The sequence below is a fragment of the Onychomys torridus genome, chromosome 12 (assembly GCF_903995425.1).
Source record: "Onychomys torridus chromosome 12, mOncTor1.1, whole genome shotgun sequence".
Classification (NCBI taxonomy): domain Eukaryota; kingdom Metazoa; phylum Chordata; class Mammalia; order Rodentia; family Cricetidae; genus Onychomys; species Onychomys torridus.
The window spans coordinates 10,734,626-10,752,297 of NC_050454.1; the positions used below are offsets into that span (position 1 = coordinate 10,734,626).

At 46.0% G+C, this 17,672-nt stretch overlaps 1 pseudogene; it reads left to right on the top strand.

Annotated features, from left to right (window-relative positions):
- Window positions 1–7,926, top strand: part of LOC118594250 — a 32,611-nt pseudogene extending 24,685 nt beyond the window's left edge.
- The last annotated feature ends 9,746 nt before the right edge of the window (window positions 7,927–17,672 follow it).

Genomic DNA, 17,672 nt, shown 5'->3' on the forward strand with positions numbered 1-17,672 from the left:
AAATCATTTGAATCGGGAAGATCCACTTCTAATCTGGATCTTTGGGGGGGGGGGGCTGGAGATCCACCTTTAATCTGGGCCACACCTTCTGCTGGCAGCCTGTGTAAAGCACATGGGAGAAGGAAGCCCTCTCCTCACCTGTTTGCTCTCGCTCTCATTGGCAAGTCCATTTCTTCCCTGGCATTTAGAGCCTACCTCTTTGGGATTCTGGCATATATGGCATTTCTGCTCTGGTCAAGCAGCCCAGGAAAAAACGGACACAGAGTCTGAAGACCAACTGAGACATCCAGTCTCATGGACTAAACAACTACCAGATTCTTGGACTTTCCATTGGTAGACAGCCATTCTTGGACTAGCTGGACCTCAGCCTGTAAGCCATTCTAATAAATCCTCTATATAGACAGATAAATGATAGATGATAGATAGATAGATAGATAGATAGATAGATAGATAAATGATAGATGATAGATAGATAGATAGATAGATCGTCAGTCATTCTATAAGTTCTGTTCCTCTAGAGAGAATCCTGATGAATGAATATACTAATCCTCAAAGTGATGGCATTAAAATAGGGCTTTGGGGAAACAGCTGAGATGGTTGGGCTCCCATGAATGGAACCAGTGCCTTTTTATAGGATGCTAAAGAAAGCTCCCTCAGCCCTTCTGCTGCATGAAGCTGGAACCAGAAACCTATCGACAAGGAAGTGGATCTCACCAAACCCTGGATCTATAGCTGCCATGTGTGGATTCCCTGCCTCCAGAATGGTGAGAAAGTTCTCTTGTTTTCAAGTCATCCAATCTGCAGTATGGTTACAGCAGTCTAAAAGAACTAAGCCTGGCTTCTGCTTAGAGATAACACACTGAGATTTAATACAATCCAATGAGAACTCTGATCAGTTCTAAAATTTTATTTGTCCCAGCAAACATTTTCCCAACTTGATAAATAGCACCAATATGCATCTGTTTGCTCAGACCAGAATCCAAGAATAACATTTGATTCATCTTTTAGTCTTGTATGTTACAGTCAGTCCACTACCGAGCTCTATAAGCTTTGCTATGAGAATATGTCCAATCCATGGTCATCATCTTCACAGCCCCAGATCTTGACCTTCCAGCTGTTCCTCTTCCCCAGCAAACACAAATGGATACAACTTCCTGTTTCCCCAACACAGTCACCCCGATGCTGCTCTAACACCTTTCCATACAACTTAGGATGAAATCCAACTTCTATTCAGGATTTACTGCCCCACATAACACAGGCTTCTCAACTTCCTCCCTACAAATCTTCCCCTTCTTGCCTCCCTCCAAACACATTAGTCCCGTCAATCCTAAACACTCAAGTTGGCTCTCACTTCAGGATTTTCTATTTTGTTTCCACAGAAGGCTTGTCCCCTAATGCCCTGACTCTTAGATCTGGTACTACTGCCTTAGGGAGGTCTCTGCCAAGTCCACCTGTGATGGCCAATTTTGTGTCCTCTTGGCTGGCTTCAAGACACCCTGATATTGGTGAAACAGTATTCTGAATATGCCTGGAACTGGGGGGAAATTAGGATATGAGTTAGTAGACTGACTAAAACAGATTGCCTTCCCTAATGTGACTTATGCTGGGGGTGCCATTCAGTGGTGGACAAGGGTTAGCATAAGCACAGATCTGGGCTCCAACCTCAGCAGGAGAGAGGAGGGGAGAGAGAGAAAGAGAGAGGGGGAGAGAGGGAGAGGGAGAGAGAGAGAGAGAAGGAGGAGGAGAAGGAGGAGGGAGGGAGGGAGGGAGGGAAGGAGGGAGGAGAGAGGAGGGAGGAAGAGAGCTTTATTCACCAGTTGAAGGTCTCTACAGAGCAAAGATGCTAACTATCCCTGAAGGAAGAAACAGTTCCCTACCTGACCCCCTCAAGCTGGGCCATCAGTCCTTCCTGCCTTCTGTCTTCAGCTGTAGCACTGGAAATTCTGGAGGTCTCCAGTCTGCCCATTCCGGGGAGTGGAACTCAGCCACAGCTCTCCTAGTGCTCAGGCTTCAAATTCAAAACAGAATTATATTACTAGCCCCAAGTCCCCGGCTCTGTAGGACTTCCCAACCTCCATAATTTTATAAGACTCTCTCTCTCTCTCCCTCTCCCTCCCTCTCCCTCTCCCTCTCCCTCCCTCTTTCTCCCCCTCCCTTCCCCTGTCCCTCCCTCTCCTGGGAACCCCAGGTAACATTGTATCCTTCTACTTAGAATATGAAGTATTTCTTTATCTGTTGGTGTTAAGCAGCTACAGCCTCTAACTTGAAATAGTCCCTCTTGGAAGGAAGAGCAAAACTCCTAAGACTTAGTCAGTGTTCTGATGCTGTGAAGAGACGCCATGACCAGAGGAAAGCATTTAACTGGGGCTGGCTTACAGTTTCAGAGGCTTAGTTCGTTATCATCACAGCTGGAAGCATGGTGGCACACAGGCAAACATGGTGCTAGAGAAGGAGCTGAGAGTTCTACATCCAGATCAGCAGGCAGCAGGAAGAACCAGACTCTGGGCTTGGAAAAGGCTTTTTAAAACTTCAAAGCCCACCTCCAGTGACACACTTCCTCCAACAAGGCCATACCTCCAAATCCTATCAAATAGTGCCACTCTATGGTGACCAATGTCTTCGTTAGGGTTTCTATTGTTGTGAAGAGACACTATGACCATGGCAACTCTTATAATGGAAGAACACTTAATTGGGGTGGCTTTCATTTTCAGAGGTTTAGTCCATTATCATCCTGGTGTGACATGGTGACAGACAGGCAGATATGGTGCTAGAGAAGCAACCAAGTGTCCTATATCTTGACTTGCAAGCAACAGTAAGTGGTCTGTCTCATTGGGCATGGCTTGGTCATATATGAGACTGCAAAGCCTGCCTCTACAGTGACAAACTTCCTCCAACAAGACCACACCTACTCCAAGAAGCCACACCTCCTAATAGTTCCACCCCCTTTGGGGGCCATTTTCTTTCAAACCACCACACCAAGTATTCAAATATGAGCCTATGGAGGCCATTCTTATTCAAGCCAAACATCTGACTGCCTGTGCTCTGTAGGCTTGTAGCCATATCATAATGCTAAATGCATTTAGTCCAACTTCAAAAGTCCCCATTGTCTATCACAGGCTCAACACTGTTTAAAAGTTCAAAGTCTCTTCTGAGATTCATGTAATCTCTTAACTGTAACCTCTGAAAAATCACAGTTAGAAAGCAGACTACATACTTCCCACATACAATGGTACAGAATATATATTACCATCCCCAAAGGGAGGAAAGGAAATACTGGACCAAAGCACACCTGAAACCATCTGGGCAAACTCCAAATTCTGCATCTTCATGTCTGATGTCAAAACACTCTTCAGATATCTAACACCTTTCTGCTTTGTTGACTGCAACACACTTCTCCCTCTTGGGCTGGTCCCAGAACCTGTTAGCATCTATCCTTGGCAGGTATCCCATGGCTCTGCACCTCCAACATCTTGAGGTCTCCAGCAAAATCCAGGTTTCACCTTCACAGACAGCTTCATGCAATGGCCTCTATGGGCCTCCATGCATGGATACCCCTGACACATGCCTGGTCTCAGTGGCTTCCCTTAGCTGTGGACTTGGTACCAGGGAGTTGGGTATTGATGTGACAGACCTGACCATGCTGTTTGTTGGTGGAATGTAGACTTTGGGACTTTGGATTAGGAAAGCAATTGAGTGCTTTAAATAGTGCTTAATACAGTGGTGCTGAGAGCAATGTAAATTATGATGGTTTGGCTCAATATGTTTCAGAGGGGAGGAATGTTAGTAAGTGGCCTAGAGACAATACTTGTGATATTTTGGCAAAGTATGTGGTGCTCATGTCTTAAAAATCTGCCTGAAGTTAACATGAAAGGTTTTGAATTGCTGGTGCTGGCAGAGGAAATTTCAAGACAGCCTAATATTGACTGTGCCATGTGGTTGTTAGTAATCAATCTGATACAGATCTAGAATGAAAAGGAGAATACTGGACAAAGACAAATACAAAACATGCAGCTTGCATAGAAAAGGAACACCAGGAACTGTAGTTGAGCTAAGTCCAGTGCTCAAGGAGATAAAAAGCTTAAAGAAATGTCTAATGCTAAATGGATAAAGGGGGCGGTGACCTCAGGGCAAGACCCCACTCCTGGTACCAACTTCTGTCTCAGTCACTGTTCTATTGTTGTGAAGAGGCACCACAACCGAGGCAGCTCTTATAAAAGGAAACACGTATTGGGGGGCTTGCTTACAGTTTCAGAAGTTTATCACATTGTCATCACGGTGGGGGAACGTGGTGGCAGGAAGCACGGCAGCACCCTAGCACTGGAGCAGTAGCTGAGAGCTACATCTTGATCTCCAGGCCCTTGGGATCAACCATTCAAATACATGAGCCCACGGGAGCCCTTCTCATTCAAACCACCATACCCCTGGAGGTGCCCTTGAGTACACGGGCTGTCCTCTGTGTGGACTGCAGCGTTAGGTCAGACCTGGTGATAATGCCAGTGGGTTTAGCATTCAAAAGGGGTAAGTTCTGTGTGGTGTACCATGACTGATAAGGAAGTCAGAGTCATTGTGATCATAAAAGACCTTAGTTCTCCCTAAGCAGGACCTCGTCCTAATGCACATTCCCTTCTCTGAAGTCCACATCCTCTCTTGGAGTTCAAACCCAGCCCTCAGGCCCAAACAGGAAGCCACCTGGGAAAGACTAAAACCATGTGGCATCAGAGGGGAAACTCCTCAGTGAGGTGTGTGTGTGTGAATGGTAGCACATGCTGGGGCACCCCAAACAGAGCTGATGGCAGATGTGGTGAGAGAGGGGCTAAGCTGTCACGTATTCAGAAACAGGAGGAGGTCTTCAACCAGCCCAGACTTCCCTGTTGTAAATATTATTTTAAGGTGTGTTACTTTTGTTTACGCTGCATTTGTTTAACTCTGTGAAGCTGTGTTACTGTGCCTGTGTAAAACACCTGATGGTCTAATAAAGAGCTGAATGGCCAATAGCAAGGCAGGAGAGAGAAATAAGCAGGGCTGGCAGGCAGAGAGGATAAACAGAAGGAGAAGTCTGGGAGGAAGAAGGAATAAGAGAAGGAGTAAGAAAAGAAGGGGCTAGCCACACAGCCACACAGCCAGCCACGGAGTAAGAGTGAAAAGTAAGAAAAGGAAAAGCTCAGAGGCAAAAGGTAGACGGGATAATTTAAAGTTAAGAAAAGCTGGCTAGCAACAAGCCAAGCTAAGGCTGGGCATTTACAATTAACAATAAACCTCTGTGTGCGATTTATTTGGGAGCTGAGTGGCAGGCTCCCTAAAAGAGCAAAAACAACCAACAACATTTCCTAGCATACATGGCTCCGGGATTCAGGGCAAGATGCTCTTAAGCAGACATGGGTGCAGAGCTGTGGTGTGGGGTGCCCTGGGGTTGGGGCTAAGCTTCCAAGGATGAGAAACCAGCTATGGCTGCTGAAGGTACTTGACATGCTCAGAGTGCACACACAAGCCTGGAATAGCTCTGTGTTTACAGGCTCCAGGTCAACTGGGCACCTGACACTTGGGCACCTCCAAGTGTGACCTGGGAACCAGCAGCATTGGCATCACCAGGAAGCCTGTTAAAAGTGGAAAGTCCTGGGGCCTACGGCAGACAGGTCAGCTGGAATCTCTACCTCAATGGACATTTCATGAGCACTGAAATTTGATACATCAGAAAAAGTCCACTTTTGCAAAGCAGGATTTAATTTTACCTCTAAAAAGAAATCCTTTATCAGTGTGCTGATGAGTGGAAATGTAAAGTCTGGTAAGGGAGGAATAGAAGGATTTGTCCACACCACTGGGAGTTAAGCAGATGGGACTCGAGCCTGATTAAAGAGAGAAAATAAAGTTTAAAGGGCTATTTTGGTACAAAATGAGGTTGGGGAGACATCAGCTGTATTGCCCAACAGATGGCCTGGGCATGGTCAGCTGAGGTGAAGCTCTTGGCTGCTCATCTTCACCCCCCTCTCAGTAGATGACCCATCCCAGCACCCATACATGTCCTAGGCCATCAGCACAGTTGAAAACACCCAACACCAAAAAGCCTCAAAGGCCTGGGTGATAATCGGCACTCAGGCTCTTACCTGCCATCTGGATAATTCTCCTGTCAGGTATGGAGTTTTCTTGAAGGGTCATCCATTGTGGGTGAGCTTTTCAGTGATGCAGCTGGACCCCTTTACCTACACTTTTGGAAGTCACCTCAATAAACTTGCTGGTTCACCAAATTAAACTCAGATGGGATCATTTATTTGGTCTGTCGTTGGCACCCTATTTGGGGTGAGTAGACATTCACCTTCATCTCCCCAGGAAAAGTCATTCAGCAGTTGACCTGTTGAATTTGTCTCTTCTCAACCACACTTACTTAACTGGGTAAGTGTCTAGTTAATTACCACATCTCTAAATCAACACCAAGTGCATGATGGATCATCAGTCACTAGTAGCTCCTGACTTCTTGACTTCACTTCAGTCATGTTTACCACCACGCTGGTCTTCATGGTTACTAAGGGGATGGCATCAGGCTGTTTCAAACTTCCGGGAACTTCGAGAATGTACTTACAAGGTTTTCCTGGACTAGGGATGAACCGTGAGCATGTGGTGTTGTGTCTCCTTCCTCTTCCTCTTCCTCCCTGCCCTCCACAGCACTGTGCGTCAAGGTCATACATGGGGTGTTATTTCCACCGATGAAATAAATCTGCCTATAGTATCTCAGTTTTCACGCCATTTCTTCAGTTTGGGCAACATAAAAAGACTGCCCATAATATATAAGAAAATAAACAAACAAGCCGATTATTTTAATACTTAGAAACAATGTTAGCTGGAAAAGAGTGAATGGCATCACGGGAGGAAGGACAGTGAGAATTGGATGCCACCTGATCTACCAAGATCAACAAAAACCGTAGACAAGCTTCTCATGTGCAAAGAAAACATGTGCCTCCCATACTTGCCAGAAGACATGAAAGTCGGTGCACCCAACCTGGAGAACAATTTGATAGCGTGTGTGCAGAGACGTCAAAATGTTGGGAGTATTTCAATTGACACTTCTTTTCTAAGATATAGTCACAGGTGTCTCCATGGGACACAATGCTGAGATCTTGGGACACAGACATTGAGATCTAACTGTAACAACCCAAACTGCAAAATTTAGAAAAAAAACAGAGGTATGGACTTGGATACCTTGGTCTAAGCACTAAGTTTTCAGAGGCGATGTCAAAAGCAAAGAAAAGAATGACATAAGTTGGACTTAATCAAACTTTAAAACTTTTGTGTGGTAAGTAATTCTATCAAGACAATGAGGAACTGGGAATGTAGAGCAGATGGTAGAGTGCTTGCACTATCCTTCTTGAAGCCCCGGGGTTTGATCCAGGATGCATATAAGGTAGGCGTGATGGTACACACCTATAATCCCAGGACTCAGAAGATGGAGGCAGGAAAAACAGAAGTGAAAAGTCATCCTAAGCTACGTAGCAAGTTCAAGGCCAACCTGGCATATATGAGATCAGAAAAAAAAAGAAGGAAAGAAGGAAGGGACAGACACAGGAGCATCCCTGTGGCAGAGATCATAGAGATCAGTAGGGAGGAACCAGGGTAGATGTCTGTAGTGCCCCACTCAGGGGAGGCAGAGCCAGGCAATGCAGTCCACATCATGGTAGAGTACTGTGGATCTGGCAGCTTTGAGGTGACCTACCTGGAGCTGGTAAACACCATGAAAGAGGAGTAAATGGGCCTAGAGACTGAGTCCAGGGGGAACATGGTCCTTTGAGATTGAGAGCAATGGACCACTGGTGTTCTTGGCTGGAGAATGGGAACTTCTGCTATGAAAAAGATCTCATCAGGGTCACCGAAAAAGCCAGCAATAGAGAATCACTAGAACAGATCACCGACAGTTGGCCTCCCTACGTCCTCTTGTGACTACAGGTGATTCTTGGCTGCTTGCTTCTGGCATTCAAACCTTTGTTTCCTCGTGCTCTGCTGAGAACTCCCTTTGCCTCTTGCCCCTCACTTAGCTCCAGGTAGCTAAGAATCCATGACTTCCAGTTTGCCCCTTTGGGCACAGGGAGGGTCTAGACATTTCTATGGTCTTGGAAGCAGAAAGAAGAGTTGTTCTCCATGGACATTTCTATAGCCACCTATGTCTTCTTCCCAGGATTGCCACCCTTGACAGCTCAGTCCTCTCCCCAGCCTGGAAATGCCTGTAGGATGGCACAGCTGGTGTAATCTGTTTCCCCGGAGCCCCTGACAATTTTCCCTATTGGCAGTGAAGAGGTGCTAGGAAGGAGAGTAGGAGAGGAGAAAGAGGGAAAGAAGAGGATGGGAGTAGGAGAAGGAAGAAAGAAAGGGAAGGAAGGGAGAAAAAATGATATGTCCTTAAAATTTTGTGTGTGGCCAGGCAGCAGAGGCACACGCCTTTAATCCCAGCACTCAGGAGGCAGAGCCAGGCAGATTTCTGTGAGTTTGAGGTCAGCCTGGTCTACAAAGAGAGATCCAGGACAGGCACCAAAACAACACAGAGAAACCCTGTCCAAAAGACAAACAAACAAACAAACAAACAAACTTGTGCATGACTGTTCCCAGCAGCATTATTTATAGAATCCCAAAGGTGTCTCCGAAACGATGAAAGTGGATTTAAAAGGTGAGGCGATCCATTTTTCTGTCTCAAGTTCTTGCCTTGCCCTCCCTCCAGGAAGGGGGTAGGCAAAGGGTAAAGGGAAATCAAGGGGAACTTCATTTGCCCCTTGAGAGCAATAATTAAATAGGAAAGTAAAACTTCCAATGGGAAAGCAGAACTCTGAGACCCTGTGTGGCCACAGAATACCATGTCACCTCAAAGCACTCTGAGCAGGTTTTGGGGTGCGAGCTGAGAGACTGTTGGAAGTGTTAGAGCTCAAAAGTTCTTGGAGGACTTGGGGGTGTCAACTGAGAACAGTCCCTTGCAGAGTGTGCCTTCTGGAAGCAGGTCACCGACATGAGCAGCAGGAGTGGCAGTTCCTGGGTCTGGCTGGACACAGGGGCCTTTGGAACTGACATCAATGCACAGCTGGTGTTTCTCGAGCTGCAGGAACCAATTCCCATCTGCAGACCAAGTGTCAAGTCTTGAAGCCTGAGGCAGAAATGAATCCCCTTGCCTGCGGGGCTGCAGTCCCAAAAGCTGGAAGAGCGGGAGCCTGAGCCAGTCTCCTGCCTGAGGCCAAATGCTTGGCACTAAACGCCTCCAGCAAGTCTGGGAGCTGGAGTCAGGATAGGGACCAGGTTCTGAAGTCCCTCTCCTTCTCTTCCTTCAAAGAACCTACCAGTTTGTCACATAGAGCCAGGTGAGCTCTGATTGGCTGGATGTGTGTGCTTGCCAATCAGATGCAAAATAGGACTAATCAGGGATCTGAGAAGAGCTGTCAAATACAGAAGGGAGGGGGGAAGAATTCTGGACTGGGCAGAAGTTCTCCATCAGGTGGCAGGCCCTGCTTCCACCACTGTGGTGGTAGTGAGCTGGTACCCAGCTGTCACACTTCCCATCCACTTCTGGTTGCTAAGGTGCTGCTCTGATCACCTCCATGCCAAAGCCACTGCCGTGCTCTCTGCCAGAAGCCATTCAGCGGAACCATCCAGCTGTCACAGCTGGCTCCAATCACCATCTTTATTAAGACATCTTCGTTACAAATGGCAGCCTGTTTCCCACCCCCATTGCTTGTGGGGTTTTCCTGTCCATTTTTGTTTAGCTAGGATTGTTTTGCTTGGTTCCAGCTGCAGCTTCACTGACAGCTTGAATCTAGAAGGCGGGTTGTCAATCAGCAGGCGACTGCCAGGACTCCTTGCTCTTGAGGCTTGAGTTACTGGCTGTCTGAAATCTCCATGTCAGGGCGCCTCCTACCATCAACTTAAGTATGGTCCATCTATACAGTGGAACACTACCCACCCATAACAAGGAACTGAGTTTAATCAGCCCTCCATAGTCACAATTTGCTCATCTGAGGATTTGATCAACTATGGATTGGAAAAAAAAAAAAAAAAAAGGGCCAACTGTGTGTGTGTGTGTGTGTGTGTGTGTGTGTGTGTGTGTAATGTCTGTAATGAACTTGTACATGCTTTTTCTTTGTCATCATTCCCTAATACAATACAACATGACAACTCCTTACATTTATCTTGTATACGTGTTTTGAGAGATCTAGAGGTGATTCATTTGCTGGGTGATAAAAATGTTCTAGAACTAACTAGTGTGATTCGAGATATTTAATTACACTGTGTAAAGGTATGTTGTTGTGATTGGTAATAAAAAGCTAAGTGGCCAAGAGCTAAGCAGGAGGTATAGACTGGACTTCTGGACAGAGAGATCACTGGAAAGAATAAAAGGGGAGTCGCCAGCTGAACACAGAGGAAGCAGGACATGCATGAGAAGAGGAAAAAGCCAGAGCCATGTGACAGCAGGTAGATTAATAGAAATGCGTTAACTGAAGTTACAGGAGCTAGTTAGAAACAAGCCTAAGCTAAGGCCCAGCTTTCATAATTAATGTCTCTGTGTCATGACATGGGGGCTGGTGGTCCAAAAAGCCTGCTACACCAGTGCTGATGGTTGTCCAACTATTGCTATGCTAAAAACTTTAGCCTTGTATACTTGTGGGGGGCACATGTCTGTGTAAGGGGTGTGTATGTATTTGCACACACTGAGATGCTTCTCCTCAGGAGTCATTTACCTCATTTTTTGAGACAGGGTCTCTCACTGCCTTAGAGCTTGCCAAGTAGTCTACACTGGCTTGTGAGTGAGTTCCAGGGACCTCTGTCTTCACCTCCCTGGAGCTGGACTCACAAGCATGCTGCCATAATCAGTTTTTTTTACATGCATTCTAGAGATTAAACTCAGGTCTTCACACTTGCAAGGCTAGCATGTTACTACCTGAACTGTCTCCCAGCCCTACACTACATGCTTTAAACAAGTGAATTTTATAATATGTGAGTTACAGTCCAATAAGTTACTTAGGAAACACTCACTGTGATATTACTTATATTCTTAAATAATGAAATGTCCAAAATATCTTCCTGTAAAAGAATAATAAATAATAAATCCATTTGATAAAAAATATATAGGGATCCAGTCCTAGCTACAAAACACTGTTATATAGAATGAATATGAAATGATATTAAGAAAGATCTAGTTACAACTGCATAAATTATGTCCATCTCGGGTTTCAATGGCTGTGATAAAACATCACGACCAAAAGCAACTTGGGAAGGAAAGGGTGGTTTCCACATCACAGTCCATTATCCAAGGAAGTCCTGGCAGGAACTCAGGAGCAGGAGCTGAAGCAGCGGCGGCCATAGAGGAACACTGCTTACTGGCTTGCTCCTCATGGCTTGCTCCTCAGCCTGCTTTCTTATACATCTCAGGACTACTGGTCCAGGGGTGTCATCACCCCATTGTGGGATGGTCTCACCCATATCAATCATTACTCAAGAAAATGTCTCACAGGCTTGCCTACAGGCCAGTGCAGTGGGAGCATCTCTCAACTGAGTCTCCCTCTTCTCAAGTGACTCCAGTTTGCATCAAGGTGACAAAAAGCTAACCAGGACAATATCACTCTCGTTTTCTTTTCTCTAAATCTAAAGAAAGCACACCGAACTTTTAGCGAGTGTTGTCTGTAGGCACAGACAGTAGGTAATCTATATCTCTGAAGTGTGTTATTCGAATAGTATCCATCATTTTAGGTTTTTTGTTTTCATATACTTTTATTTTTTTGAGGTAGGGTCTTGTGTATCCCAGACTGCCCCCAAACTCAATATGTAGCTGAGGATGATCTTGAACTCCTGACCTTCCTGCTTCATCTGCTGGGTGTTGGGATTACAAGGATGAACACTGCCTGATTTGTGCAACCCAGAGCTCCCTGCATTCTAGGTAAGCACCCTTCCAAATGCTTCGTGCCATTTTTGCATTTAGTTTGATGAAGATCAGCTCACAGTTCCCTTTGTATGGGGCCCAATGCTGTGTCCCCGGGGACTCGCTGTCCTAAAGCATGACAGGACAGGATTGAAGGTGGGTCACACCCAGCTCTTCAGATGGGGCTTCAGACCTTCCTGGCCCCTGATGGAGCATTGCCTTTAGAAGCAGGGAGCCTCTTTCTGGTAGGTTTTGGCCAGCTCTATTTCCAAAATGGCCCCAGGAGGAGACTCTGTTCCCAGTCTATGTCTCTTCTTTGACTGCCCTCCCCAACTATCTATTTCCTTTCCACTTCCCAGAGGCTGCCCTTCAGTAACACACACCATGCTGTTACAGCCACTGGCTCTCCCTGATCTCATTTGCTCTGGAAAGAATTCTGCTTGGCTCACAGTTCCCTGTGGAAACTCCCAGCTGAATTGTCTTCAGCTCCTATTATTTTATTTTAACATGCCAGGAGCCCCAGCCTGTCAAGGTTTCTGCCTATGGTTCATCCAGCATTCATTCAAAGTGTGGCGATGAAGTTCTGGAAAGTGTCCAACGCCACAGATGAAATTGGTCTTTTCCCCTCACTTCTCTTTGGAGGCAGGGATGAGTTCACTCATCTGGAGACAAGGTACATCAAGGTGTGTGTGTTATCTGGGAGTTGCTTTCAGAGATGCCCTGCTCATCAGCCATTGACCAGAACCCAGACATCTGCAAGGCACTGGTGCTAAGAAAAACCAGCCAGGCATATTCTTCTCTCTCTCTCTCTCTCTCTCTCTCTCTCTCTCTCTCTCTCTCTCCCTCCCTTCCTCCCCCTCCCTCCCTGCCTCCCTCTCTTCCTCCTTCTCTCTCTCTCTCTTCCCCCCTCCACCCCCTTCTTGTTTTTGGTTTTTCAAGACAGGGTTTCTCTGTGTAGCCCTGGGCTGTTCTTGAACTGGCTCTGTAGACCAGGCTAACCTCCAACTCACAGAGACCTGCCTCTGCCTCCCAAATGCTAGGATTAAGAGAATGTGCCACGCTGCCTGGCCATGCTTTCTCTCTTAATGGCTCTCTATGTATAGTCAATTAACCATGTTTCTCATGGCTATACCATGGTTACACAGTGACACCACATTACAGGACAAGAGACACTTTTCTCTGATGAGGCTGCCTAGTTCTCTCAGCAACCCACAACATTATGCCCCTTTGACAGATGAGCAAGCAGAGGCATCAGGAGATCAAGTATTCCCCAGGGTTTACACAGCTAGTTGATAGAGGCAGGACCCTAGTCATCCCCAGCCTTTCATTTGCAATCCTAGAGAGTCAGCACGCAATGCCAAGGAAAAGCTTGGCCAGGATGAGGGAGGGCTGAGTGAGCCTTAGAACCGTATTTGTAACTCCTCTGGAAGCCAAGTTTGCGCTCTGGAGTCAGCATACTTTGCACCAGCTTGTTTCCTTGGCTGACCAACACCCTGGGCAGGATGCTGTGCTCTCCTTCCTCACTTTCAGCATCACTGTGGCAGAGAAGAAAGGTCATGGAACATGGAGGACCCTCCTCCCAACAGAGGTCCCATATCACCAGCGGGGAAGTCACCATTCTGTAGGAGCCTTAGCAGCCTGTGAGAGGAGAGTGTGGCGCCTTGGTGGACTCCAGTGTGGTGTATGTGACAGGTACCTTGGGGCCCAGCTCCTGAGCAGACCAGAATGTGATTGCCTCCTCCAAGGCTGTGCTATGGGGTTTCCCATCCCATGGTGTTCTAAGGGAAGAGCTTCTAAGAGCCTGCTGCAACAGCCAGGGGCAACTGCATGGCGCACCCACCCCGGACATTCCAGCCCCAACTCAAGAGTATGTGTAGTTAGAGTTTTCCTGCCTGGCCCACAGTCAGGACAAATCTCTCTTACCCGCCAGTCCCACAGTCGCTTAGACCCAACCAAGAAAACACACAGAGACTTATATTGTTTACAGACTGTATCGCAGTGGCAGGCTTCTTGTTATCTACTTCTTCTATCTTAAATTAACCCATTTTTATAAATCTATACTTTGCCACGTGACTCGTGGCTTACCATTACCTTAAATCCTTCTTGCCATGGCGGTGGCTGGCAGTGTCTGTCCCCCCAGCCTTCTACCTCCCCAAATTCTCTTCTCTCTTGGCCTGCCTATACTATCCTTCCTGCCTGGCTACTGGCCAATCAGCACTTTATTTATTTTAACCAATCAGATCAACACATATGACATACAGAACATCCCACAGCAAGTATGGCTGGCTGGCTGGCGGGCACCCCCCCCCCCGCCCGGCTTCTGCCAGAGAAGTGGGTGTGTTCACTGAGAGAAATCTCACCTGCACTTTGGCACAGACAGACCTCCTCCACACTGGTAGACATCTACCAAACATTGCTGTTTGCCAAGAAACTGAGGTACAGCTAGCTTCTCAACCTTCTATGACCCTCCAAACAATGCCCTCACACCCCGCTGCATCTTTATTTGACTAGACCCAGAAGACATCAAGGGGCTTTGGTTTCCATGGTCGGTACTCAGTAAGTGCCCTTGTTACTCTTTCCTCACAGTGCCTGGAGTGAGAGGCACCACAGAGCAGAAATCACTATGCTAACACTATTGCTGTGGTGTGGCAGGTAACACACACCTCCAGTACCCCCACGCCTTCCATTCAGATGTTGTGCCTCTGTTTAGAGTGTTTCATGGTTCAGTAGTCCAGCCACAGTTAAAAATGATGAAAAAAATCCAGCCCTGCCTGGCTGGATCTCATTTTATAACACCATAACTATAATAAAAGTGTTTTGAAGTGTCTCAGAGGACCAGTGAGGATCTAAAACTGCCTCGACTTCTAATGCCACTCTCCAGCCCCCTCCCCACAATTCCTCCTGTCCCACACATCTGGAGCAGAGGTTTAACTTCCAACAGAACCTTGAAAGTTGTTTCTTAAAGCTTACCAGTCTCTCTCTCTCTCTCTCTCTCTCTCTCTCTCTCTCTCTCTCTCTCCCTGCCCCCTGGCAAGGAATTATAGACAGGTGGCATCCTTGGGAGGCACCAAGGTCATTACTTCATTCTGCAGATGTGTGCTTCTGGGTACAGCTCCACATCTAATCATTCAGGACCCATGCGAGGGTGTGCTGTTTGTTCATTTTGTTTTGAGGTAGGAGTCGATGGTGGGAAAGAAACATTATTTGGTGAACTGGCTAATCCAAACTAAGTAGGATTTCCCAGAAGGCTGTTATAGGGAAGTATCACTGGGTGTTTCGCACATCAGAGGAAAAGCTATCGTCTTCCACAAGGGGCTCTTTCCCCCTACAGAATCTATCTTGGGAAGACTGCCTGGTGAGAAAGTTCTCAGTCTATGGGGGAAATTTTAAGAGAAGGGCCTGGATGTGAATAGTGCCTTGGCAGGCAAACTGCCTCCCCACCCCACTCCCTGACCCTCCAAAAGATAAAAGAGGAATTCTTGGTGTATGCTCTATGCTGAGATATGAGAGTCTGGGAGGAGTGAGAAAGTAGCATTTCAAAGTGTTGATTAAATAGTCCTGGGACTCAAGGACTCCCCAAGATAAGTCCGTCTCCTCTGGCAAGTGCCGTGATGACACTGTGAACAGCAGTGTTGTCTCACTGACCTGGTTCCTCACTTCTAAATAGTAATAACACAGCCTTGTTGAGAATAAAATAGTTTTTACACTGAACTCAAATTTAAAACAGTATCTGCAATGTTGTATTTCTCCAGAAGTGATAGTTTGATTTTTGTGGGTTTTGTTGTTGTTGTTGTTGTTGTTGTTGTTTTATTTTGTTTGGGTTTTGGTTTTGTTTTGAGATAGTATTTCATGTAACTTAGGTTGGTCTTGAACTCACTGTGTAACCAAAGATGACTTTAAACTCCTGATCGTCCTGTCTCTGTCCCCCCAAACACTAGAATTAAAGGGATGTGCAACTGTACCTAGCAGAAGTAATGAGTGAGAGAGAGAGAGAGAGAGAGAGAGAGAGAGACAGAGAGACAGAGAGACAGAGAGAAGAGAGAACACTGCCAGGGATCAAACCCCAGGTACCAGCATACATTACACAAGCATTACCACTGTGACATCCTCAGACCCAAATGATTGATAATAAGGGGAGTCTTTCTGACTGAATCATGGGAAGAAGTAAAGATCCTGAATTTTCCAGGTGTTGTCTTGAGTCACATGTGTTCCTGATGTCTACAGAGGCCAAAAGGGGGCATAGGATCCCCTGGAACTAGAGTTACAGATGGGTGGGAGGCATCATGCAGGTGCTGGGAACTGAACCCTGGATCCTCTGGATGAGCAGCCAGTACTCTGAACCACTGAGTCATCTCTCCAGCCTCCATTTCCCTTTTTGGCTTCGTCCACCAGTTAGGTCCCAGTTGCCCCTGATGCTGGGGGAGGCATTCTTCCACAATGACGTCACAAATACTAAGAACAAGAGAAGTAACAATGAGGGGTCTGAGGGAGGAAGAGGGTTCCACCTACGGCATATTCTTGTTATTAAAAATCAATAGAGCCAGGCTGAAGAGGATCCCCAGCTTTGAATACAGCAGATTGGAAGCTTCGGAGCCACAATTCCACCCTAAAAAGTGTAAAGCGGAACAGCCTGAAAACAAGACAGCTTTTCCAGACCCATGGGAGAGTGAATCACAGAGCAAGCAGGGCAAGTAGAAAGGAAGATGTACTGCAAGAATTAATGACTGATGATTCCTTTCAAGTCATTGTCACATGTGAGGCCACATGCACAGCCAGTGCAGCAGGACACTGTGCAGGATAAACACCAACCAACAAGCGAAATGGATGGTAAAAACAAAGCCAGATAGGCCACATCTGTGCGTGCTATTTTCAAACTATAGAAACAAAGGGAAAATATTCCTGAAATAAGCCAGAGAGGAACTCTCTTCTCTCTCTCTTCTTTTCCTGACGTCCCCATTGTAAGTACATACATAATACACACATGCATACATTGTGCCATTCACAGCTGTCCCACAGTTCTTGGTTATCATTGTGTTTGATTTGAACCTTTTTCTGTTAGTGTTTCCAGTTTAGATGGTTTCAATGGGACACCCCAAATTCAGAGATGTTATCTTGGAGTGTCTGTCTACTAAAAAAAAACCTCTATCAAAGCCATTCTCTTTAGTTAGTATTTCTACTTCTAAGCTTTCACTCGGTTCCTGGAAGGAGCAAGAAGGCCATCCTCCGACTCTCCAGAAACCATGCAGGCAGGCAGGGAATAAGTGAAAAGGGTAATGTGTTCAGAAAAAAAGTAAAGAGACAAAACAAAACACAGCCTTGCTGTCTGTGCCCTGAAAAATTGCTCTTCAACTGTGAAAGAGAAATAAAGACTTTCTCAGATAATCTAAAACTAGGAACATTTGTTGCCAATAAAGCACTTTTAAAAACTTCATAGGGGCTGGGTGTGGTGGCTCACATCTTTAATCCTAGGATTTAGGAGGCAGAGAGGAGCAGAACTCTGATTTTGAAGGCCAGGCTGGTATATATAGTGAGTTCTAGGCCAGTCAGGGTTACAGAGTAAGACACTGTCTAAAAAAAGAAAAAAAAGAAAAGAAAAACAAAAATCTTCATAAAGAAGGAAAATGATGTAAATCAGATCTGCAATCATAAAAATACTAGAGAAGGAATAAGTAATGATAAAAATAAAAACATTTATTTTTCCTGTACTTAACTGAGGTGACAGAATACAAGAAACACTTGTTCAACTACGCCTTAATAAAACAAGGAAGGACAGTGACATGGGGCTGGATGAGGA